The sequence below is a fragment of the Macrobrachium rosenbergii genome, chromosome 15 (genome assembly GCF_040412425.1).
Source record: "Macrobrachium rosenbergii isolate ZJJX-2024 chromosome 15, ASM4041242v1, whole genome shotgun sequence".
NCBI classification, from domain to species: Eukaryota; Metazoa; Arthropoda; class Malacostraca; order Decapoda; family Palaemonidae; genus Macrobrachium; species Macrobrachium rosenbergii.
This window is the reverse complement of record NC_089755.1, coordinates 33,717,621-33,742,918: the sequence shown is the minus strand read 5'-3', so window position 1 is coordinate 33,742,918 and position 25,298 is coordinate 33,717,621.

The window sequence follows — 25,298 nt, the reverse complement described above, 5'->3', positions numbered from 1 at the left end:
TACAACCAGGCAACAGGTACCATTGATACCATATACACAACTATTTTTAAAAAGATTTTTCTTGGCAACTTTTGGTGACGTATAATTGGCCGAAGTGTATTAAGCCAACCAAAAGAATGCTTTCTCCTTTTGGATTTTTGCCTTCGCTTTTAAGGAGAAACAAATTCATTCGTAGCAAAAAACAGTGAAAGACGAGGGGAAGGGGAGGGAAAGAGAGTGATATGGGATTTATTATCATATGGTCTCGTGCACTTTATATTTTAGGAGAACCATCAGTTATCAAATGAACAATAATTTTGTTTATTGTCGTAAAAATGTATTGGTCATAATTCGAAAAGTTTTTCTTAGGAAACAACACTAATCTATTGAAGTAAATCTAGTGTCACATGAGGTTTGAAAGATAAGCCAGCAAAGGTATCCGTCTGGACTGACTGAGGAAAGTCTAGTTAAGAATGTCAATGAAATTGCAGAGGATATCAAAAGTTCAAGCATTCATTTCTATAAAGGCAAAGAAACATGCTGAATGCATAAACAGAAAGTTTTGTAGGTTGTGACTTTATAGCTCTCACGCCGTTGACCCGGGACAATTTACCCTTGAAACCATATCTAAAACAAAGTGATTTCAATGCGCATGTCAGAATGATGAATAGTGAACTCCACTTTGATCTGTTTTCAAAATGTATATTCTTAACCTGAGATTCATAATCTTTCTTCCATCTTGCTGTCCACCCTCTCCTAACAATTATTTCATAGTGCAACTGCGAGGTTTTCCTCCTGTTACGCCTTTCAAACCTTTTTACTCTCAATTTTCTTTCCAGCGCTGAATGACCTCATAGGTCCCAGCGCTTGGCCTTTGGCCTAAACTCTATGTTCCATTCCATTCCTGGAAACTAGGAAAACGTTCTTTATAGAAAATTGCAGAAAACCTAATGGAATACAGTACAGTCAAAACATCTCTCTCTCTCTCTCTCTCTCTCTCTCTCTCTCTGTGTTTGTGTGTTTGTGTGGACTGAATGAGGTTACTAAGAGGAATTACAGCTCATAAGCTGTGTATTTCCGTCATCGATGACCGTGGGAATGTGACGCCAAATTTCCCAGTTGAATCCATCAACCTGTGTCACCCTCCACGAACAACACTGACATACTCGTGTGTATATGTATATATATATATATATATATATATATAGTATATATATATATATATATATATATATATATATATATATATATTGTGTATACATACATAGATGCATGCATTCATGAATTTATATATATATATATTTATATACATAGATATACATCCATAAAATATATATATATGGTTAAGATAAATATAACATCCATATATAATTTATATATATGTATATATATATATATATATATATATATATATATATATATATATATAATATATAGAGATATATTATATATATTATATACCTATATATAATATATATTTGTATATAAGATACATACATATAATATATATATATATATATATATATATATATATATGTATATATATATATATATATATACAAGACTCAACAATATTTCAAGAAATACAGAAGTGACCCGAGAAAACAATCAAAATTTCCAAGGTCCTTTTACACGCAGAAAATGAAGGGACCTCAGAAGTGTGGGGTGGGGTTTTGGGAGGGGTTGGGGTTGGTGGGGTTTTGTGATGGAGGGTGCCGGTTGAAAATAACTGAAAGTCGACTAGTTGGAGTAACCACACGTCTGGCCACTTACGGCTTCGAAACGGCCTCGTAAACGTTGCCGATATGACCTAACGAGACAAAGAGAATTTACTGTGGCTTCGCAGATCTACGAACAAAACGCCAGTATTTTTTAAGGAAACTTATCCTTTTGAGTCTGGATTACATTCTTTCATATGTATGTACAGTATATATATACTATATATATATATATATATATATATATATATATATATGTATATAGATACGTGTGTTTTAGACATATATATGTGTATGTGTATATGTATATGTAATATATATATATATATATATATATATATATATATATATATATATATATATATATATATATCTATATATATATATATACTGATTGGACCAACCCAATTGCCTGGAAAACTCTAAATAACAACCTACGTGTGTGGGAGGAAAAAGAAGAAGAAGAAGGGGGAAAGGGGGAGAAGGAATGAGGAGGAGGGAGGAATAGTGGAGGGGGAGTGGAGAGGAAGGTTGAGGAAGGGGAGGGGCCAAGGAGAGGAAAGGATAGGTAGGGAGGGAAAATGAAGAAGGAAGATGGTTTTGGGAAGGGTGGGGAGGAAGATAAAGGTGGAGGGGAAGTTGTCCCCTACAGAAATGAAGAATGAGTATTTTTCCTCCATAATTATGTATAAACTATATTAAACAGAAAATTATCACGTGGAAAAATCATTTTTATATTAGACAAAAAGTCACAATTTCATGATAATAATGATAAATAATAAATAATAATGAACCAAATATACACCTGCAGCTGTTGTCGTCTCATGTTAAAGAAAACAGTTTTGAGAGAGACGGAGCTTGACTGTCGGGAGTTTGAATTTTCTAATTGGGCCCCGCAGTTCCTAGCACCGGCCCTGATAGAAATTGTTGGTATGTGGTGATTTTTTTTGTGGATTGCGTACCTAGATTTGATGGTGGTGATACCTCAAGGTACTTAAGAATTTGTATTTTATTGGCAAGGTATAATTAAGATACGTTTGGCTTAAGATAAACACTGAAAAAAAATGTGGCGATTCCGTCGCGAGTAATTTCTTAATGTGGGTTAGTTTTGTCACGGAAGCATTTAGTCTGCTATTGCGCTTGCGCGGATGGTAATGAATTAGTTCTGGTCTCCAAAGTTATGCCCATAATTTTTTTGTTTGTGGATTAAGTACTTACGGTATATATGGTGATGGCAATACAAGGTTAACTTAATTTTGTATTTATTAGCCGGTTATACAGATACCTGTCTTTAAAAATGAACACTGAACAAAATGTGGTAATTTCGACGCGAGTAGTTTTTTGATGAGCGGGTAAGCCTGTGACAGAAGCATCTGGTCCGTAAGTACTTTTTTTCCGTGGAGAGAATTGTAAGGTCTGACTGGTGTGGTGGTAGAAGTTGTATGTTGAATTACATTGCTTTACGGCTGAATGAAAGTAATTCTAATACAATCAAACACATCTGTTTAATTTTTTGGATGTACTGAACTGATGATAGAGTTTGCAGTGGGAGGAGGTTAATGAAATCATAGGTCTAACAGCGCCTGGAGTGAAAGGTGGAGATTCAGTGGAAAATGAGAATTAACAAAGAAAGTTGAAGGAAAGGTGACGTAAAAACGAAAATTTCATTTATTTTGTCTGTGTTTGTATGTCAGTAACGGGGTAGGGGTTTAATTTGAAGGTTCTCATAAACCTTCCTGGGCTGAATTAGGAAGCCAAACAATGTAAAAATTTTGTCTCTGTCTCTGTCAAATGTCCAGATTTATAGTGGACAAAACTAATAGCCTTTCAAACATTCACTTAGTATATATGTGTATATATATATATATATATATATATATATATATATATATATATATATATATATATATATATATATATATATTATCTGTATATATACATATATTGTATATATATTATGTGTTTGCACGTTTTTTTATATATTTCTTCATCCTCTTCCTAGCTTAATCTCTAATAGGGATTGCTGTTTTTGATAAGCTTCCAGCACTCATAATTTCTTTTGGCAGATTTTTTACGGACGGTTGCCCTTCCTGACCCCAACCCAACAAAATATCGATCACTTATTCTTCTGAAATGACTGACCCTGGTCCTCATAATGTCAACACTGTAAAAAAAAAATCAGCCACTTTTCCGAAATAACCTTCGTTCCTGTGACGTCAACACTGCAAGAAGTCACTCACTTTCCCAAAATGACCCTCACTCCTGCGACGTCAGCACTGCAAGAATTCTGTCACTTCTCCGGAATGACCCTCGTTGCTGTGACGCCAACATTGCCAAAGAAAAAAATCAGTCACTTTGCTAAAATGGCCCTCGTTCCTGTGACGCCAACACTGCAAAAATACTGTCACTTCTCCGGAATGACCCTCGTTACTGTGACGCCAACACTGCAAAAAAAAAAAAATCAGTCACTTTTCCAAAATTACCCTCGCTCCTGCGACGTCAACACTGCAAATATTCTGTCACTCCTCCGGAATGACCCTCGTTACTGTGACGCCAACACTGCCAAAGAAAAAAAAAATCAATCACCCGTTCTAAATCGGTCACTCATTCTTGTGAAATGACCTTCGCCCTCGTGACGTCAACGCTGCCAAAAAACAGTCAGTCACTTTTCCGAAATGACCCTCGTCCCTGTGACACCAGAGTAAAGAGCACCCGAGCACGTCAAAAAGTCAGCTGATCACTGTCATCGCTCATCAGCGCCACCTGTGAGATGAAAGAGGCTCCAAAGTGTTTTATTCGATTAAACCTTTGTTGAATCGGCGACGCGATTTTTGTAATTAATGCAGGTCAGAGAAAAGAGGTTTAATTGGTTATTAGTGAGACATTAAAAAGCGACAGTGCTTCGGCGTAGATCACATATCAACGACAGCTGGTTAATCGCTCTTAATGGTGACTCTTCGTATAGTCGGATCGACCTGCCGACTGACGATGCTTATTCCGTAAAGATTGGATTAAAAAGTGGATTTCACACCTTATGTCAATTTGTGTCTTTCGGTGGATGGAGGCTAATGCATTCAATGGTATTTATGCATTTTTTAATTATTTATTTACACATTAAGTTGTTAAATATTTTTTTCACTTTTATATTTTATTTTCCTTCTGAGACACACCTCCACCAATTTCTTATATATGCATATACGCCTATTATTTATACATATTTATTAATTAATTAATTAATTAATTTATTTATTTATTTATTCGATATCAACTTCGATAATTTGCAGTTTATTTTAAAAAAATATTTTACCATGAATTTGATTTAATCTGTGAATTGTAATTCTAGTCATTCTGTGTTCTTTTTCTATTAAATCTAGATATGCAATTTTGACTGGTGTAAAAATGCAGTAGATTTATTATCATTACTTACAAATTTCGTTTTTTTAATGGTTACATAAATTTATTAATGCACGCATTGAATTCGTTACGTAAATTTTACACTGGATGTTAAATCAATGGAGTTTACGTAATGTTAACGAATGAAGATCCTTATTAAAAAAACATTTTTGAAATGACAGTTATTGAATTAGGGCACTTAATTTTTTTCAGGAAAAGACACGTGATAATTAAAAGTGTACTTGGTTTAAAAATGATTAATAGGTACAGATGATTTGTATTACGCTTTTATTCGATCATTTTTTATTTAAATTTTTCTCTTTTTTTATTATACAATTATTTTATGCCAATCTCATGATCTCGCTGTTGTTAACTCTGTGTCCATTAACAGCGCGTATTTTGTTTAAATACAAATTAATATTTTATACACATACATATATATACAGTATATAATGTATATATATTAATAAATATATATATATATATGTAGATATATAAAAATGTATATAAAAAGAGTAGATGTATATATATATATTATATATGTATATAATATATAATATATATATATATATATATATATATATGTGTATATATATATATATATATATATATATATATATATATAAACACTCTCAACTTACATTCAGAACCCCATCCCGAATGATTATAATTCAGTCCCATCTTAAACTTTTCATTCTAACGCAATGCCTTACACCTTCGCTTCAGTGTTTCAAGCTTAAAAAAAATCTTTAGAGAGAATGAGAAAGAAGCGTTTACACACTCGAGGAACAAGAGAGAGAGAGAGAGAACGAGAGAGAGAGAGAGAGAGATGAAGAGAGAAGTCGGTCTGGAATGTGGCGGACAAAGGAAGCCACGCCTTTGTCAAAGAAAGAGCCAACGTCCCTTGAATTAATGAGAATATCGCATAAAGGCTCTCGCCTTTTGTTTTGAATTACCTTTGTCTCCTATTTCACTTAGCGCACGTCGCTTTGTTTTTCTCCTTTCATCTTCTTTCGGATGTGCTTTTGCGTAGCTCGCGCTTGACGAAGATGGACACTTCCCTATGCCCCGTGGCGTAGCCTTCTATTTTTCTTTACAGTTATTTCCTTTTTCGTTTCATTCGTAGTTAATGATACTCTGGTGAAATGGTGTAAGCACCCATATCTCGACTTGTCTTGTTTTGTCTTGCCTCCAGTGAAAACGAGCAGTAAATTTTGGGCTGGCCTTAGCTCGCTGCATACTGAGAAATGCTACAGCTCTTTATTTTATTGTAGCTTATCCAATCTGAAGTCAAGTAAGGTAGTAGGTTTTTTAATGAGATCCTTATCTCTCTTTAATCTTAGAGAAATATGGAAAACACCATATTTTTATGCCCTTTGGAAAAATTGCAAGAATTAACTCGTGGCTTGTCGTAAAACTTAGCGAATATCTTCACGGTTTACTGTAAAATTTGTTGAAAATGAGCAGAAATGACCCTCTGTGGCCTATCCCACACCTAGTGAAACAGAGTAAGCATAGTTACTTTTCCAGACTGGCCTTAACATGTCACTAACAATAATTTCAACATTGTTTGTAGATCTCAGTTCTTCATGACAATCGGGAACGACATTTCTGAAAAACACCCCCACCTTTTTTTAAATGCCTGTGCCTCATTGTCTGTGATTTCTGACACGAGTACGTCGCCGAAAGAATCCTGTATCAAACAATCGCTTTAGGCTCCGCACCCTTAATTGGGGTCGTTGGGGAAAGCTTGTATGAAATCTATGAACCTTTCATATCCAAGAGCTAAATTTGTTGTCTCAAAATAAGGCTAATAGCGCAACTAGTTTGAGTACACCATAGTCATCTCGTTAGCAGCGCATGAAGTCGGGACTTTTGAGTGACATAAAATGAGAAAAAAAACTTGTCAAATTATTTCGGTTCTGTATTTGTGGGTAACTTAGAAATGTGGGGACACTTCGTTACCGTTTTATGAATATGAAATTTATTTGTGTTTTAGTAACTACATACTGTTCCTCTTTTCGTGAGATAACGAAGTAGATTTTGGGAAAAATTTTGTGATATGTTGTTTTGTAAAGGATGTTTATTCATAGTCACTAACACCCACAGGGTAAACCGTAACAGAAAAAACTTGAAAAACTTCAGAATAAACCATTGAGAACGACAGAATAAACCCATCTCCAAGGTCAGAGAACACAAGCTTTTCAATTATCCGAGAACAAGAAGATAGTAGCTGCTTCCATATTCATATTTTTGAACTGCCTGATTAAAGATGAAGCCCTTTGCCGGAAATTTCGACATCAAAATCGCATGTCTGCGTCTGCGCTGCTACATGAAGGAAAGTTTTTCCGAACTCCGAAAGCGATATTCAGGAAATTATGATGCGCACGTTGAAACTATAATGACTCTTCATTAACTTTTTAAAAAATATACTTTTATTTTAATAAACTTCAGGGCATCACAGGCCAATAAGTACCGAGTATACCTCATTTATGTTTCTATTATACCTGCTAGAACCATCACAGTAAAGCAACATACAAATTTTACCTCAAATTTTCAGTCTTAAGCCACTGAAATATAGCACGAGTAAACTCACACGGCACAAACACAAGACACAAACCTCCCGGAGACGAGTGAATAACGTCGTGGTCTCACACCTTCATCCCTTGTGTAATTATGAAGATGGAAGAGAAACCAGCTGATAGTCGAGTGCACTCGTATGTTTCCTTAACTATTTGCATATTCATTTACTATTAAAATTTCATTATGAAATATGCAGAGAATTATAGGTACCGTGTTTGCATAAGTTATTTATGCAATGACTATGAACACTGTTGAGAGGCTTAGCCAACGTGAATACATTAAGGAAAGGTTCTCAGAACTGAATGAACTTCAGATGAACTTCATAAGACGGGCTGAAACTGTGATCCCTTCCTTGAAGGAGTATGTAAACAATGACTTTCGAGGGCCACTTTTGGTTCTTGGGAGTTGGTGGTGGAGGAATCATAAGACGAGTTCTCTCTCTCTCTCTCTCTCTCTCTCTCTCTCTCTCTCTCTCTCTTCATTTCTCTGACCGAACATTTTTGCCCACGTTACGTCTGCCTTTTATTTGCTCACGAAAGGTTTCAATCCGCCGAGTCTTACCAGACTCCTCCGTTGGGCTGCAACGTGTTTCAGGTCGTGTAAACACTGTCCGGTTCGTAAAATCTTGAAATACAACATCCTGACAGCGCCTCTGATGCTTGATGTACATGAAGCTTCTCCATGAATTCCGCGATCCTCTTTGCAAACACGCCTCGCCAGAAACAAATATAAATTCGCCGTTTGATGTTGAAGTAAGCTGTAGTGGACATTCAGTATTATATATTAAGACTCATTATATCAACATGCTCTGCAATATTCGTACAGGGTATGCAACAACAAAGCCCATACCCCCGGCCAGAGGGGCATAGGATTCTGGCACAGAGGCAAGAATCCTATCACTTTTGATTACCGGCATCCTGCAGGAGTGAGGAGATTTGATCGCATTAATTACTCTCTCATGGAGTTCACAACCTTGTACTAGGCACTTCGAAACCTTGAGACGGAATAATTTGAATCCTATACCATTGGTCCCTTCAGAACAGCATTGTCGAAGTAGCACTGGCTACTACCACCGAGTGGTATTCATCTTTAATTGAATGACCTGACCTTTACTTCCTATGGGGAGCTGCGCTGCAGGTAGTCTTTCTATGTAGGTTTGCAAACCTACTGATGTTATGAAAGTTTTCTGGATATGGGGTTCTTCCTCAGTCAAGTAGTTGAATAATTAATTTTCTCTGAAGTCACCCCTTGTTTGGGAAAACGGCAAGGTTAAAAAGTTATATAATATATATATATATATATATATATATATATATATATATATATATATATATATATATATATATATATATATATATATATATATATATATATATACAGTATACTGTATATATATGTGTGTGTGTAAGCATGTGTAAGTATATGTATATGTATGTAATGAGAAATAAACTTCACCCAAAACTTCAGCATGCAATTATAACTCGGCGACATTTGTATAATGCAATGCAAATTGACAACTTAAAATGCTCGCAACAGCATTCTCTTATTTTTGTCCTCATAATCGCATGACGTAGTCCTATGCAAATGTGTGATTAACATTAGCTTAACATGTTTGCTGAATGTTAAACTACTCATTAATTCCACGATTCTTAATGTTGTGTACATCAGTAAATTTTTTTTAGTATTCTTTTATTGCCTGAATGTTCTGAGTGGTAGGATGTTTGATTTTTTTTTTATAAAAATATTCTTAACGAACTTCATACAATATTGTTAATAATACTAAGCATAAATATTATTATCATCATTTCTAACAACACCTAAATCGAGTCATTTGTAAGATTTTGCTTACTTTTTTTGAAGTTGTTACTAAGATTGCAAGAAAGTGACTAAAGAATAGACAAACCGTTTTATGCAGAATCTAATTCCTTATGAATAAGTATACAGTACCTTAGTTTTACTAGACCCCTGAGCTGATTAACAGCTCTCCGAAGGCTGGCCCGAAGGATTACACTAAACAAGCGCCAGCTTAACCAGAGGTTCTCCGGGGAAAACAAAGAATAAATCAGTATTTAAGTCAACAAAGTCAGATCATATAAATAAGACAAACTTTTGTTAGAACCAAACACCGATTTCCACATAAGAAAAAGATACGCAGAATCTTTGTGAAGGATTTTTGCCCACTCATAAAAATGTTTGCGAAGTTCCCGAGAATATTTATCAAGCTCCGAAGAATATTAGCGAAGCTGCAAAGAATGTTTTTGAGAGCTCCAAGGTATAATAGCTAAGCTTCAGTGAATCACTTTGAAGCTACTAATGATACCTGTTAAAAACCAAAAGAATATTGATTGTCAAACTGCAGACATGATTTACCGTGCTCCAAAGAATATTCATCAAAATCAAGAAAACCTGCCCACACGAAAAGGAGATTTGTCAGACTGCAAAGGTTGTTTGTCAAACTAGGTTTATTTAATTAGCTGCAATGATCACTTGTCATACTGCAGTGAACAGAATATTTGTCATGCCTCAAAAAACGACTGTTGCCTAAGTATTATGTTCTCCTTAGGCTGGCAATAAATTCCAGTAGATATCCAGATTCCGTGTAAATACATTTATTGACGATAAAATAAAAGGTACATCACATTACCAATAAAGTCAAATTTCTTGTGTTTCTCCTATAGCGATGCTTTTCAACTCCGTCGCAATAAATATTGGTCGATGTCAGTTGCGTCATTTATTGCAGGTTTTATTTTTATTTATTTTTAATTTTGGCTCATTTATTTTGAGAGAGTTAGATAAAGTATCAGATATTGATGAACAAAATTAACGGTTGATAAATTCGTAACACGTTAAAAAAAGTGTTACGATATTTTCGCTTTAACCTCAGATTATTTTCAACGGTTCTGTATTTTCCTGTTGATATTTTCGTTATGTGTCATCGTGACATATAATGTGCGTCATATAGTTTGTGACATAATGACCCATATTCTCAGTCGATGCCATATCTGAAGGTATTTAGGGTACAGATGTGGATTGAGTGATATTTTTTTTATATTCATAAATATTTTTTCCTTATACTTATCCGAATGATTTGTAACCGAAAATAATTTCGACACGGATGATCACACTCGTTGCGACGCCATATAATACAGACCAGTCAAACAGCCAATCACGTAAGTTTTGGTCCTAAATGGCATTACTCATCCATCCATCCACCCACCAATCCATCCATCCATCCATCCATCCATCAACCCATCTATCCATCCATCCATCCATCAACCCATCCATCCATCCATCAACCCATCCATCAACCCATCTGTCCATCTATCAATCCATCGATCAATCCAATCATCCATCAACCCATCCATCCATCGATCAATCCATCCATACATACATCAATCCATCCATCCATCCATCCATCAATTCATCCATCCATCCATCTGTCCATCCATCCATCCATCCATCGATCAATCCATCAATATCCCTCCATCAACGCATCCATCAATCCATCCATCCATCTTAACACAGATGTTTCAGCCGCCGATGAAAATTCCCGATGAGGAAAAGGTCAGAGTTTATCCTTCGGTATCAAGTAAACAATTTGGAAGTCTCCGGGTTTTGGTGTGGGAGGCAGGCGAGAGGGTTTACGGCGGTCCATCATCTGAGAAGCCCCCAGTGATTGAATCGAATACCCAGAGAGAGAGAGAGAGAGAGAGAGAGAGAGAGAGAGAGAGAGAGAGCTATGTAATAAATGGTTGTAAACACACAATGCTGAGGTTGTATTTGTTTTTTATAAAAAGGTCGAACGATATAAGAGAGACAGCTGATATATATATATATATATATATATATATATATATATATATATATATATATATATATATATATATATATGTATATATATATATATATAATATATACACATACACACTGGTTTGTCGTAAATTTTTCCTGTTTGCTTAGAGATTATACAGCTTCTAGTGATTACAGTAGATTACAGTTTATTAATCTCTGACGAGATGCAGTTACGTTTAGCAATAAGTATGCTGTTTCTTATGAATGGATCTCTTGTGAGAATTTTCCATCGGTATCTGATGAAGATATGTTAGTAAAGAGGGCAAAAGAATACTATTTAAGTAATTCAGTTCAGCTTGTGTATTTATGCCAATAGATATCCATCTGATGCAAACGAAGTTTTTCTGCAAAGGGGTATCCTCCTTTATTTTGAGCAATTGTAGTACATCTGCGAAAGAAAAAAAAATTGCAGATGAGTGTATCAAGTGAAATTTTGGCAAAATTCCAACCCTGTGGCCAAAACATCGTAATTAGCAAAACCCTACGGGAAACACCTCCCCAGTTTTTCGAAAGAGTTGGGAAGTTGGGCCGAACTAACTTCTAGACCCGCCCCTTGCCGCCAGCTTCGCGATCATTTTGTAAATTCCCTTCGAATTCATTATCACATTAATGAGCTGTTGGATATTATGACGATTAGTGACGTCACTGAACGAAAAAATGTAATTTTTAACCAGTTTATGTGAGATGGCTCAACCGAGGACCCACATTGACAGGAAGGTTTCTTTAGTTTAGACGGGGAGAAGAGGAGAAATTAAAAAAACAGAATGTTTTGGGAGGCATGCATATAAATGTAGAATAGCCTGTAGATGTTTTTCTCATCTCAGAAGTTCAGTATGCAGCTGTAATGAATTAATGAATTCAGTAAAACATTCTTTAAGAATAAAGCCTAATTAACGAGCGTTTTCGAGACAGAAGTTTTCCACTGCAACATGAGACAGAACGACTACTCAGTCTGAATAACTTTCAGAAATACTGTTACCTTAACCTCATCAAAAACCGTTTCACTTTGGGACATATGTTCAACTATATTTTTGCCTTAAACAAATATCAGAGCTTGGTTCTAAGCATTTTTGGTAGCAATAAACCTTTTTGTTAGACTACTTGACTACCAATAAGCCATTTTCCTTAAATTCTGTAGCTATAGGATGAATGAATCCCTTCTCTCTCTCTCTCTCTCTCTCTCTCTCTTCTCTCTCTCTCTCTCTCTCTCTAAAAGCCTCACCCCACCCCCTCGTATTTTGGAAACATTGATAAAAAAGGAAAAAATTCGATTGTGGCTATGATTGAATACTAAGGTCCCTTGAGGTCAATAGGAGGGCACAGGCTAGTAACATCATTATATACATATATATATATATATATATATATATATATATATATATATATATATATATATATATATATATATAATGATTCCAGAACCGTTAGAAGTTGGTCATTTGAGTCTCTACCCAATATATCAAAATCATAATATTTTATTTTGTTTACATTTCAGCACATGATCTCGTATGTTAGAGAATTCAGGGTTCGATGGCTTAACCCCTGCTCTGTAGCTAACGCCGAGATGAGAATCTATTCCCGCCTTCAGCAACCTCCGTGTGAATTTGTATATTCCACCGGAGGTCATTAGTGGGCTTAGCTATTCTTTGTACTTGAATAGAGAGCCGATCGTTAAAGGGTTTCTTGGTATGAGTTTTAAATTAATTCGTAGAGCCTCAAAATGAAATTAACTTCAACGGTCTCTAATCATTATTTATTGAACAGCTTGTTCCGCAGTTAAACCCCAGTCCTCTGCCGCCCATACATTACATACATACATACATATATATATATATATATTATATATGTATATATATATATATATATATATATATATATACATATATATATATACTGTATATATATATATATATATATATATATATATGTATATATATATATATATACAAGAAGAAAGCAAAGAGAGAGAATGGAAGACAAGTGGACGAATTCTCAGCAACTTTTATCTTACTTCTTTGACCTGGAATTTCTCCTTTCAGGGAAAGCAGTTTATTACTGAACAACCTTAGATGAATAAAACCATATGTATACTTACAGTGCAACTGAACTAACACAACTGAGGGCACATGCCGAGTATTAACGGCCATGAAAGAAATACATTCACCTTTACATTTCGTGACTATAAATAGACATAAGACAGCCCACGTAAACATACACAATTACGAAAAGTAACTTTGCACACACGAATAAGTGCATTCATTAATGAACATTTTCCGTCCATTATGTAGATGAAAGCCATTTGCCAAAGAGAATTACCAGGAAACTGAATTTAAAAAAGGATCCCTTTTCCGGTTTCGAAGTTCTGAAGGACTCCGGCCTCAATTTTACCCTGAGGCATTGTCCGTTATGAAGGTCAGTGAGTGTGAACTGAGAGGAGGAGAGAGAGAGAGAGAGAGAGAGAGATGAATGTATCCGACCATAGGATATTTTGATTAATGACGGACGCTTTGGATAACACATATCTCTATAGAGAAAGAGATTTCTATACTAAGAATAGATTGCGACTTTCTTAGTGGATTCAAAATTAATTTGGATAGAGAGAGAGAGAGAGAGAGAGAGAGAGAGAGAGAGAGAGAGAGAGAGAGATAGATAGATGGGTGTAGTAGACTATAAGGTATTTCGAGTTATGACGGACCCGTTAGATAAAACATTTTTAGAGAGAGAGAGAAAGTTCTATGCTAAAATAAACTGCAACTTTCTATAGTATATTATAAAAATTAGGAGGAGAGAGAGAGAGAGAGAGAGAGAGAGAGAGAGAGAGAGAGAATCAAACAAAATATTTATGAGTAACGGCGAATGCACTTGATCGAAAGTATTTAGGTGAAAGCGCGAAATAAGTATTGTGAAAAAACGTCTTAGAGAGAAAGAGAGAGAGAGAGAGAACATTGTCAGCCGAATGAGAACAGATGCCTGCTCTCTCTCTCTCTCTCTCTCTCTCTCTCTCTCTCTCTCATCGAAAATCCCAAGAAAAAAAAAGAACGACTGCACGCCATTAGAGCGAAACCTAAACACAGTAACATACAAGGAAGGCGACCTTCACACAAGCCCTTATTGACAGCCAATAATGTAGACACGGGGCCGATATGAACCGCTGCTTTCATTGCCTTCTATTTTCGCCTTTCGAATGTGAAAGTCGGCGGAATCAACAGAATTGGGGACCCAGACAGGCGCGGCGCGCGCTTGAAGGCAGGCAGGGCTAAAGCAGACAACTTACTCTTTATTTGACATTCTGCATTTTTTTTTCCGCCCCCCTAATTGCATGGATCCGTCAAGGGACGTTCTGTCTGTCTGCCTGTCTGGTGTGTCTGTCTAGTGTGTCTCCAGTCCCAAACCATTCAGGTGGTCCTAATTTAGGTTCGTGTTTAATCTTCACTTTTTTATTTATTTTATTTGTTTCGTCTTTAATATTCGTTGTTCATCGTAAATTTATTGGGTTGTTTACTATTTATTTTTTACAGATTAATTTACTGTTAAGGATTAAGTTTCTGTATTTAATCTGTTTATTTGTTTTTGCGTCGCATTTATTAATATGATTCTCCCATTGCGCATTGTATGCCTTGACCTCGTTGCAAAGTCCAGAAACGACCAAACACAGCAATACCTTGAACAGAAACCAAATAACCGGGTCCTTGTCAAGAGGCTAAAAATACGAAATAATTATTATTTATTAAAAACAATAATCAAAGAATTTTGAAAAGAAACACCAATAGTTACAGAGACAACGCGGTGCGGCCTTTCAATAATTCTCCATTCCAAGTACAATGTCGCTGGAGATTTTGGCTAAGACTGGGTCCTCTGTGTCTCCTTTCTCCCATTCCCACCCCCAATAACCTCTCTCTCTTCTCTCTCTCTTCTCTTCTCTTCTCTCTCTCTCTCTCTCTGTGCAAAGTGAAAATCGTCCCGCCGCCCGAGATTCCACACCATTTAAGTTGCAACACTGTGCAAAGCGCGTTGACCCACCTTCCCCCCCTACCCACCTTACCCCTCCCCTGTCCCTTAGGAGGGTTTTTGGAGGGGAGGGGAGGGGATGGGGGAGAGAACAGTCATAATGCTGTTGGAAGGAATAAGGGATGGAATGTAGTGGCAGATATAACATCGGGAAGACGTTAGGAGTGAGTGACAAAAAAAAAAAAAAGAATGGGAAATGTATAAGCAAGGGTTACCGTGTAGAAATGAAAGAATTTAGTCGAATTGCTGAGAGAGAGAGAGAGAGAGAGAGAGAGAGAGAGAGAGAGAGTATTGCAGGCATAGTTAGGTAGAGAAAACATGATGTTGAAATATACAAACAAGAATTGTTTTGGAAAATGGAAAGAGGAGGACTACCCAAAAATATTTTTGGGAAGATGGTGAAAGCGAAAAAATGAAATGCAAAGAAATTGATCAGCAAGACAGTTACAGAGCAACCGGAAACTGAGAAACAGTTATATTATAATAACGGAATATTTTGACATTGGGAAACTTTTGGTAAACACGATAGCCAGTAAACATTTATTAAAAAATCTGCATTCTTGGTAGTCTTATCCTACGCATCTAGAAAAGGGGTTGAAATATTGTAACACTGTACGAAGAAAATTGCCCATATTTTAGTAGATTTTCCCTTTTTATTTCCATTATAGTTAAATTATTAAGTTACTGGAGTAGTACAGGTCCCCTCCCTAAATATATCATACAAGGTAATTCATAACATTTGTATGCCTTATAAAACAATTCATAAAAGTTGTATACCTTGCAAACCAGTTCGTATAACGGCTGTATATCATAGGACGTAGTTAATTCATGACAATATACCACGAAACGATTGATTGACTGGTTTCTGTTACCGCAAAAAAAAAAATTGGCAAACAGAAGAACGCAAACCAACGATGCCCCCCCCAAAAAAAACTGATTATTTCACTACGTAAGGCAAATAACACCTACAAAACCGCCACGACTGAGAGAGAGAGAGAAAAGGAAAATCGTGAAATTTGATCATATAACCAAAGAACCCCATCGCCTTTCCCTTTTTTGGGGGGGAGGGAGGGACCAGGAACCTGATAAGTTTGCCTTTATGGGTCGTATATCATCAAAAGCCGGCCGGAGGGAAGTGTATCATAATGTACGCGTAATGACTCTGTGTGGGTGTGTGCGTTTGTGCGTGTGTTTTTGTTTGTGTTTGTGATGGTGTCCAACTTTAATGCTTCGCAGATAAGCCCGTTATGTATGCACTTCCGTCGGGTTATGATGGTGTTGCGTCAATCATACGTTCAGGAACGCAGTTATGTCACTTGTGTATGTGTATAAACGTGTACAATATGCGTGAGTGCGTACGTGGATATGTACGTTTGTGCGGGTTTGTATGTGTGTATGTGTAACAGTACATGCATATAGTCAACGAGTGCAAATGTTAACAAATGTATTAGTATACGCGTGACTAAGTGTGTGTACTACATGTTTGTAAGTGGTAGCACTGGTATGTGCAGGCCTCAATAGTCTGTGACTAAAAATGTAAGTATTTATGTGCGTATGTAAGTGACTAAGTATTTATGTTGCATGTTTGTAAAAGCGTCAGTGTTTGTGCGTGTGCATGCTTCTATATATCTCTCATTATGTCTTTCGAAATGATACCATAATAAATATATAGTAAAGGAAATAAAAGAATTTTATCCCTAATTTAAAACATAGATTTGGTAATAAGAAAATATGCTAACTTCACACTTGCAAAGTGAACAGATGTCTGAAACATGGTTGCATATAAAAGAAGTGATGAAAACATTTACAGATTCAAGAACATCAGTGAAGATATGTTTGCAGAATCTAATATTTGTATGTTGAAACATGCTTGCATAATCAAGGGATGTATAGGTCGTAAGCAACTGTTTTAGCATGTTTACATAAACAAGAAGTATATAAGCATTAGAACAGTCAGTGAATGTTTAAAAATTGTTCGCATAATCAAGAAATACTTAAAATATTTGTATAATTAGTGAATACTTAAAACATGTTTGCATAATCAAGAAATACTTAAAACATTTGTATAATCAATATATACTTTCACCTCGTTTGCATAATCAACAAATACTTAAAACACGTTTGCACGGTTAGTGAATACTAAAATCACGTTTGCATAATAAATAAATACTTAAACCACGGTTGTATAATCAATAAACACTTAAACCACGTATGCAGAATCAAACATATTTAAACGACGTTTGCATAATAAATAGTTTTTTAACCACGATTCCATAATAAACAATCACTTAAACCACGTTTGCATAATCGACAAATACTTTAACCACGATTCCATAATAAACAAATGCTTAAACCACGTTTGCATAATAAACAAATACTTAAACCACGATTGCAAAATAAATAATTAAACCACGATTGCATAATAAACAAATACTTAAACCACGATTGCATGATCAACAAATACTTAAACCACGTTTGCATAATCAACAGATACTTAAAAAATGTTTGCATAGCAAACAAACGCTTAAACCACTTTTGCATAAAAAAAAATGCTTAAAAACGTTTGCATAATCAACAGATACTTGAACAACGTTTGCATAATTGACAAATACTTTAACCACGATTCCATAATAAACAAATACTTACACCACGTTTGCATAATAAACAAATAATTAAACCACGATTGCATAATCAACAAATACTTGAACCACGTTTGCATAATCGACAAATACTTAAAAGATGTTTGCATAGCAAACAAACGCTTAAACCACTTTTGCATAAACAAGAGTTTAAAAAAAGCGTGTTTGCATAATCGAGAGTTTTAAAAAAATACGTTTGCATGATCAAGGGTTAGAAAAACACGTTTGCATATTCAAAGGTTTAAAAAAGCACGTTTGCATAAACAGAAAAAATACGTGACTGGGAAATGAACGGCGCCTTGCACTTTATATGACAGAGGGACTCCGTGCTATAAAGAGGAGAGAGAGAGAGAGAGAGAGAGAGAGAGAGAGAGAGAGAGAGAGAGAGAGAGAATGTGTCTTGTCGGAAACCCCCAACATTTTTACAACCTCCCTAAGAGCGAGGGCGTCGCAATTCTCCAACAATGTTGGAGGTGGGGTGAAAATGCATTGCCTTTTCTGCTTCTCCCATCAGACGGAGAGTGGAGAATGGCGAGAGAGAGAGAGAGAGAGAGAGAGAGAGAGAGTCAGTTTCTGTAGTGGTAGAGTTTGTGAGTTTTTTCATTGATATCCATGAGTGTATTCTTGTATGATTTTTTTTAATATCACTGAAGTTTGTGTCCTGTTAAACAATTTTTGCATCAGTACTAAAGCTTTAAAATATTACCATATGCGTGTTTTTACACAAGTTTTTTGTATCCATACACGGGTGTCAGAACGGGAATGCTTATGTACAAATATGCTGATTTTTTTAATCAGCACCCGGAGTTCAGCCAGGCGGGAGGGAATACGTACTTAACGTACGTAACTTTTACTCGCAATGCATTAGGGATTCTTGGTCCTTTTCTGGAGTTCGATGGCTGTTTATCAAGAAGTATCGAACATAGGCATCGATTACACAAATCTGACCTCCAAATACTTTTTGCGGAACAGGAAGGTCTGGAAATATTAAGGGTAAAGGTGATGCGTATATACACATACATGCCTACACACACACACACACATATATATATGTATATATATACAAACACACACAACCGCACACATTATATATATATATATACATATATATACATATAATATATATATATATATATAAATATGTATATATATATACGTGTGTGCGTGTGTAAACGATTACACATACATGCATGTGCAAGCCATGTGTGTGTTTGTTTGCTTGCTTATTTACTACTGCATTGTAATCCAATTGATAGAGATATATATATATATATATATATATATATATATATATATATATATATATATATATATGTTATTACACAAACATATTATATATATACATATACGAGTATATATATAATATATATGTATATATGTGGAAACACTTACACATACATGCATGTGCAAGCCGTGTGTGTGTTTATTTGCTTGTTTATTTGTTACTGCATTAAAATCCACGCAAAACTGCATTAATCGGCGCATTCACTCGCTTTGATGAAAGAGCTCGCTTGCATATGGCGGCCAGTCGGGAGCGTTTTCCCGCGTTGTCATTGCGGTGCGGCGTGTATCAATCCCTTTCGATCATAATTGAATTGTATCATAAAAGGGCAAAGTTTGATGAATATAAAAATGATCATTTCAGGATCGTTTTTCCTGTTTGCAGTCCGGATGGCAAATGCGAGCTGTAGTTTATTCCCCAACGTGTGTGTCGGGTCGTGTCGGGTCGGGTCGGGTCTGGTTGGACGGGCGCCTTTGAGGTCCGGCAGTTAATATGGATGGGGACGGTCATCCGCAAATAAGCTCTCAGTTTGCAAAACTCATCCCACCTTTGATGAACGGTGGCTCAGTTATCAGTCCTTGCATATATATATATATATATATATATATATATATATATATATATATATATATATATATATATATATATATATATATATATATATATATATATATATATATATATATATATATATTATTATGTATGTATATATATATATGTGTGTATATACATGTAAATATATATATATATATATATATTATATATATATATATATATATTATATATATGTATATATATATATGTATGTATGTATTGTATCTTCTTTCTTGCTTAATCCAGTTAGTCATTGTTTTATGAGCCTTTACTAGAGATGCTTGTGATAAACATTGAACGTTTTATTTATAATTTATTTGGGCTTATTTTTTTATTGACGGTTTCCTTTCTGATTACAATCCTAGTTGTATATATATATATATATATATATATATATATATATATATATATATATATATATATATATATATATATATATATGTATGTATATGTACATGTATGTATGTATACATACTGTATATACACGTATACAATATGTACATAGATGTATATATGAATATATATGTGTGTATACATACATGTATATTAAATTTACCTTTTTTCGCAAAGATAAGAACGCGTTACGTTTTAATGTCATTCATGGCAACCATTTTCTTCCTTATCCAAAAATCCTTTGATGCATTAAATTTATTTTCAACTCATTCCACATTTCTGGCCCACCTTTCGACCTTTCCTCCCACTCCCTTCCCCATCTCCTCCCCCCTCCCCAACCCCGCCCTTAAAACGAGAGGTAAAGAAAGCGAAAAAGAAATGAAATGTAAATTTAATTTCCCCACAAGGTTCGAGTGCGAATAATGGGTTGGCAGAGAAGGAAAGAGGGAAATTATTCTTCTTCTCGAAACTGGTGGTTTTGGTGGGTCCTTTTACCTGTTACCTTTTTTTTTTATATTTCTCTTTTTCGGTGTTTTTTTTTTGTAATTTTAATATTATTTTTTGAGCTGGTTACGTGATCGGCTTTTGGTGGAAGTTTTAGAGTTTTATTGGAGCTTGTTATGTTTTTCTTTACAAATTTATTCCTTTCTGTTTTTTATTGCTTTTTTGTACCACAGATTTATTACGTTTAAGTTTCCTGCAAAAAAAAAAGTATCGAGATGACTGTTTGTCTGTCCGTCCGCACTTTTTCTGTCCGCCCTCATTCCTTAAAAACTGCTGAAGCTAGTGGGCTGCAAATTGGTATGTTGATCAACCACCCTCCAATCATCAAACGTACCAAATTGCAGCCCTCCAGCCTCGGTAGTTTTTATTTTATTTAAGGTTAAAGTTAGCCATGATCGTGCGTCTGGCACCGAAATAGGTGCCAACAATTCATTTTGTGTATTGCCTTTTTTTTGTACCTTGAATCAATATTGATAATACTTCTGTTTATCGATTTTTTCGGTGTTAGTAGTAAGTAATTTTTTAGTTTTGGTTAATTTTGCTTTTTGCAAATTCTATCGCTTTGTTTTCACATATTGAGGGGGCGCTGCTGTGTTTTTGTATCTTGGGGTAAATTTTTGTTTTCAATGTTTGTTCCTTTAATGAGGCAGCCGCCATTTTTATCAAGTTCTTAAAACCCCGTTTTTATGCTGAATTTTAAACTTTCTTTATTATCACACGTGTTTTTATTTTTAGTTCATGTTCGTTATCCTTTCTTTGTTTTTCCAGTAAAACATTTTAGAATTTTTAATGAAAGACAAACTTTGCATAAACGGAAGAAAGAATACATATTTATTTAGCAGAGAATATTTCATATGAAATTTTAAACAGCCGGAAATACTTTTATTGAAAAAGAAAAATAGTACAAAAGACATTATTTTACCTGTCATTAACACTTGTTTAAAGGAAAGAGTTAAAGTATAACAGTTTACATATCTTTAGTAGCCATACTTTTACCCTGTTTTTATTATTATTATATTATTATTTTTGCATACATTTAATTTACATATTTTCATTCGCAACCATACATGACCTACTTTATATTTGTGAGTGCATCAGTATAAGAGGGATGAATTTACCTCGATAACGTAACCATTTCAGACAAAAAATAACATCAGAATAAACCGTTAGTCCTTGTGAACTCCGTTTAGCGATGGAGTCTCCCACATACGCTTGTCCCGCGTCATTAATGCTGTGAAAATACTCATTAAATACTCACGCCCAATTGTGTTTTGAAAAGAACTCGAACGCCGATGACCGCAGACCGCTCGCCTCGTCACAAAATAATCATAAACAAATAAATAAACAGGAAATTTTGCCAGTTTTTGTGTTTACGCGCTTTAATGGCTGCATTAAATGATTGGACTGAATCCATCAAAGGCTGTTCCGATTTGTGTGTGCGAAATTTCCGCCGATAGGGAGTGCTGTAATACCCATCAGGTGTTGGATTGAATATATATATTTTGTTATTCTCTCTCTCTCTCTCTCTCTCTCTCTCTCTCTCTCTCTCTCTCTCTCTCTCTCTCTCTCTCTCCTCACAGGGCTATATATATATATATATATATATATATATATATATATATATATATATATATATATATATATATATATATATATATATATATAGTTATATACATACATATGCACACACACACACTTATATTTATATATACATATATATATATATATATATATATATATATATATATATAAAATATATGTATATATTACACACACGCACACCGGCCGGTGGGTGGATATAGTCTCTAGCGGTTGTGTATGTTCGTCAGTGCTGTTCCTGTAGTACATATATTCGTGACTTTTTATACTCTGCATCAGCCCTTCAACAATGCCCTGAAATAAAGTCAGAAACTGGTTAGGACCTCTTATTTTTCACCTGTGGTAATGTGGATAAATGAATCATGTACAAAATTATAGTAATCATATATATATATATATATATATATATATATATATATATATATATATATATATATATATATATATATATATATACTTATGTACGTAGTATATCAAATTTTTCTTCAGAGGTCCCATAAATGAAACAAAGAGATTTTATTAAGACTATTTTGGCCAGTACACATTGGCCCTTTTTTATCTTATTTGTTTTTCTTGCTCAGACCTTGAAAGAAACTGATACGTCTATGGGCCTCCCTTCCCCTAATCTTTTTTTTTTTTTTTTTTTTTTTAGAGTTTTACTATTGCACAAAATGGGCGCTTTATGTTTTGGAATTGGCTTCCGTTTACCTGTCTGTCCGCTTTATATTATACTTGTCTATCCTCATTATTAAAGCTAAAGGTGTTTTTGATAAAGGTATCATATTGGTGATTATGGTGTGGCGTTTCCAAGAATATATCAAAATATGCGTCTGTCCCTCATAACCCACAGAGTTTATTTTAAAAAATAACTACACAAGGTAGCTGTTGTTGTTGTTGGCTTTCATCGGTCTCTGCAGTTTCTCTTCACTGTCCTAAACTAGTACCGTGCCACAAATAACCGGTTTTCTTAACACACAACTTTGCGTCTAAATTTCCTGACTAACATTTCTAATAACCCCATTCATGTAAATGTTAAACAGCTCTCTCTTCTCTCTCTCTCTCTCTCTCTCTCTCTCTCTCTCTCTCTCTCTCTCTCTCTCCTTCAACTAATTGATCAATTAATCAGCTATACCTCGCTTATCGAACAACTCTGTGAAAACTGACATATGTTACCCGAAGGACAAAAAAGAAAAAGGAGATGGCCTCAGATTAGTTCCAGTTAGCAAAACGGAAATGGAAATGACACCGCTGCCCGACGCACGATCAAACATTGCTTATTAATCATTCTTCTTCCTGCCGATTATATTATTAGTCCTTCCGTATGTCCGTCTGTCAAAGCCAGTCCAAGACGGCTTATCTGTCTCAGCTTCCGCGGCCTTTGTACCGACTTTAATTTCACATTCGGACTTGCTTCTCGGGCCGGAAGCGTCTTGCAAATGAAAGCGGAAAGAAATGAGATGTAAATTTCATTTTGCGCCACCCTGTGGGTGGGTGGGTGTCGTACCGTATCAGCGGTCTTTGCCGTTTCTTCTCTTGTAGTTTGGCTTTGCATTTGGTGCCTTATATTTTATTTGTACAGTTTTGCAATTTATTTTTGAATCTAACAATCTGGTAAGGATGTGTGTCTACATAATTTTGGCCAAAAAATTTATGATCGAAATATTGAATGTGATGTCAAAAATACATATCTTATACAGAGAGAGAGAGAGAGAGAGAGAGAGAGAGAGAGAGAGAGAGAGAGAGAGAGAGAGAGAGAGAGAGAGAGAGAGAGAATTTGAATGCTTTTGAGAGGAGGAAAACAACGACGGCTCAAAGACTCTCCATTTCATGGCGAATAAATCGGGTGAAACCTCGACGTATGGAAGCGTAAATCCCATGAAGGGATTACTCATAAATCCTCCTCTTTTTCACCGATAGGCAAGACGGAAGGGGAGGAGGAGGAAGGAGAGAAGAGAGAGAGAAAAGACAAAGAAACGAAATCTCTTAAGTATTTGTGGGAGATTTTTGTGAGATATTCCCGAGATTTTCGTGTCCAGGTGTGCAGTGTGTACCTGGACAGGTGCAGTGATGCTTACGCTGGGAGATCACGCCTCTCTCTCTCTCTCTCTCTCTATATATATATATATATATATATATATATATATATATATATATATATATATATATATATATATATATATATATTATTTGTGTATGTGTTTGTGCGCGTTTGCGCTTAGCTAAACATGAACGAATAACGTATATACGAGTTTTTTTTAATGAAACATAAACCTACATTTCTCCTTAACTTCGCTATTTACTTAAAATATACGGTATTGGTGAATTTGAGCTTCTTATTATACAGTGATTCTTAACTAATGTTTCAGGCTTCTAAAAGAAAAGATTCATTGGTTACGCTTCATCAGTTCTTCAGATATAGTCAGTCTCACCTTGACGTAGAAATCTTAATTCCAGATTTGAATTTAATCTATTAAATACGCTTCTGCGTATACACCGAAAAGTGCTCATTTTATATATGTAATCCTTATAATAACGGAGATTAACGACGTTTTAGCAGACATAATCATTTTCTTTACATCGTTAATCCTGCTTTTATGGACATAAATGAGAGAGATGCAAAAATAGACGGACAGAGTTTTGCAAAATATATTTGAGATACTAGGGCCTTAACTGGATTTGTTGAAGGGAGTGCTCTGCAGTTTTCAAGAGATTAGAACAGACATCTGTTGGGTTCCTTTTGTCTTAATTTATCAT